The following is a 2,872-nucleotide window of genomic DNA, read 5'->3' on the forward strand; positions in this document are numbered from 1 at the left end:
ACCAAGGTACTTATCCTTTTTTTATGCTCCTCTTAAAAAACAGAGCAAAAACAAAAACAAACAACAACAACAAAAAAAACTGTGATGCTATTTAGTGCAATGAACGGTATTGTCCAGGGTTCTCACTGTAGCAGTGCACATTGCACTGAAGAGCCAGTCAGCTGTGCTGTCTGCCTTTGCAGAGAGAAAAGAGAAAGGGCCCTGGGGATCTAAGAGCCAATGCAAGGTCAGAAGACAAAACGATGGGGCTCAGAGGCTACTAAAAACAAGAACCTTAGGAATCATCTCAAGTCGCAGATGGGGAAGCTAAGGCTCTGGGAGGGGCCGGACAAATTGCCCAATATTACAAGCAAGGAAGCAATAGGTGTGATTCCAATGGCTTCTCTCTTAAGCATCTCCAGAGGGTTTGGGTGGGTACATTTTGATTCTTCTTAAGCATCCTCTCCATCCTTTGTCCCCAGGATCCGGTGCAGAGTAATTTCTTCTGGCTCCTCCAGAGGTAGATATGGGTATCTGAGGGCAGTGGACACAGTCTGGACCCCTTATATCACACTGGAAGGCAACTGGACCAAGGAGCTGAGTAAGACTCACAGCAAATGCATGCACTCTTCCATGAAAAATAACCTCCAAGTCCTTGGAAGAAGAGTAGTCAGATGTGTCAGCTCCATCTGCAGAGAGTAGTAAAATCAATAATATCCTTTGGGGTCAAATAGGGGTTACAGTACATTTTAGGGTCCCCTTGGGGTCAAATTGCCTGCAGAATAACTCAGAGGGGGGCGGTGGAGGTAGGGGTGGGAGTTAGGACAACAAAAATCTTGCTTGATGAGCTGCCATGGGCAATATGGCCCATCAATCCAACCCCAATCCAACATCCAGCCCAATGCCCATTCATCCAGAGTGGCCACACATGCTGGAGGTGAAAGCACAACTCTGAGGGCTAGACTACCTAGGCTGGAATCCCTGTTCTCTTGCTTATCTGTAAGACTGTGGGCAAGTCACTTGCCTGTGCACGACTCAGTACCCTCCTCTATAAAATGGAGATATGAATTGTCCCCACCTCATAGGGCTGCTGAGAGGGTTACATGCCGCCTAGCTCCTTGTGTATACCACCCTCTCCAACACACACACAAATCGTGATTACTGTTTCTGAACCATCTCTTCTGGGTCTGGCACTGATCTCAGCACTTCAGAGAATACAAAGATGAATGGTTCGGTCTCTGGACTAAGACAAGCGTCAGAGGACTCTAATGTCAGAGTCCTGAGTGAGTGGGGCCCCGGGCAGGCTCACGCCGTGTGTTTTGGTCAAAGGAGGGTGCTGAGCCTGGTGGTCAAGAGCCAGGGCTGGCAGCTCATGGTTGTGGGGTCCATGCACAGCTGGCCTGGTCAGAGGGGATCCCAAGGAGAAAGGTGGCAGGTGGCAGGTGGCAGGTGGCAGGTGTGGAGGCTGGAGGAATTATGCTGAGAGCTGGATGACAGGGAGTGTGGCTCACAAGGCTGATTCCAGAGCCTCTTTGGAGGGCAGATTTTAAAAGGGGAGGGCTTCTTGTAGAGGAGCATGAGTGTCTCCCATGTGGTAGCTTTGCCTGCCTTGCAGTTCACAGTGTTCATTTGATCCCACAACAGCCTTGGGGCAAGGCTGAGTGATGCCTTGTATTTTAGACGTGACTTCTCAATGACCCTGTACACTAGGCCCCTTCCTCAGCACTCAGCCTAAGGTAACACATCCAATCCTCCCAACTGCCCTTATCATCATCTCCTATCTACAGTGAGACAGGATTTCAGCAGGAGGGAGCAACCTTGCAGAGTCTGACAAAGCAAGCACATTTGGTATGGGGGACTCACAAACCCACTGTGAGCCAGCTGTGAGCCAGCTTCTTGTCCTCAAATAAAAGTGCTGCTTCATCTCTAGGCAGGGCATGGAGCAGCCAAAGGGAATTAAGTCATAAACTGCATAATGACCATAGACCCACTCCAGTCCTCTCTGTGAATCATCCCAGCACCAATACCCTCAGCCTCTGTGCTGATGAACAACTGTTTCAATTTGGAGACCAGAAGCCTGAAGTTGGCTTTTTATATATTTATTGATGTCACCCACAGGTTCTCGGAGGTGGGAGATCTAGAAAAGGCTTGCTATGGTTAAACCCAATACATAATACACTGTTTATTTAGGGACTAATAAAGGCTGTCTAGGGTTCTTTTTTTCCCACATAACAGTTTCATGCCAACCATCATATTTAACACTCATAACCCTCTGAAGGGGCATTATTTTTCATTTTACAGATGAAGAAACTGCAGCTCAGAGAAGCAAGTAACTTTATTAGGCGCATAGAGGAAAGTATGCCTCTCTCCATACCTACTACATCACACTGAAATTTCTTTTTAATCCTTTTCTTCAAAATTACACAAGGCTGTTCAGAAATTTCCCTGCATGGAAAGAACTGGTTATAATCATCAACTTATTTTTCAAAGGTTATTTTTTTACATAGAGCCAAAGGGCTTCTTCCCATTCATCAAAAGCCCAGCTATCTTTCAAGGCTGTTTAAATGCTCCTATTCAAGAAGACCCCTGGGACCTCTCCAAGTTACACCAACCACCTGTGTTCATCCTTTGTTTGTTGTTGTTGTTGTTGTGTGTATGTGTGTGGCTTCTTTCTTTCTTTCTTTCTTTCCTTTATTTTTTTTTTTTTTTTTTGAGTCAGGATCTCATTCACTCAGGTAGCCCAGGCTGGAGTACAGTGGTGAAATCATAGTTCACTGTAGCCTCAAAATCCTGGGCTTAAGTGATCTTCCTGCCTCAGCCTTTCCAGTAGGTGGGACCACAGGCATGCACCACTATGCCTGGCTAAGTTTCTTTTTTTCTTTTTTTTTTTTTT

At 46.4% G+C, this 2,872-nt stretch overlaps 1 pseudogene across 1 annotated transcript in view; it reads left to right on the top strand.

Moving 5' to 3' along the window:
* The first annotated feature begins 841 nt into the window (after nt 1-841).
* The window catches only part of LOC105518559, a 24,432-nt pseudogene continuing 22,401 nt past the window's right edge, over nt 842-2,872 (top strand). The window contains exon 1 of the transcript XR_001002850.1: nt 842-916. The product of XR_001002850.1 is annotated as a mortality factor 4-like protein 1 pseudogene (transcript). The remainder of the gene's footprint in view (nt 917-2,872) is intronic.

Source organism: Colobus angolensis, unplaced genomic scaffold, assembly GCF_000951035.1.
Source record: "Colobus angolensis palliatus isolate OR3802 unplaced genomic scaffold, Cang.pa_1.0 Scaffold32, whole genome shotgun sequence".
Lineage (NCBI taxonomy): Eukaryota > Metazoa > Chordata > Mammalia > Primates > Cercopithecidae > Colobus > Colobus angolensis.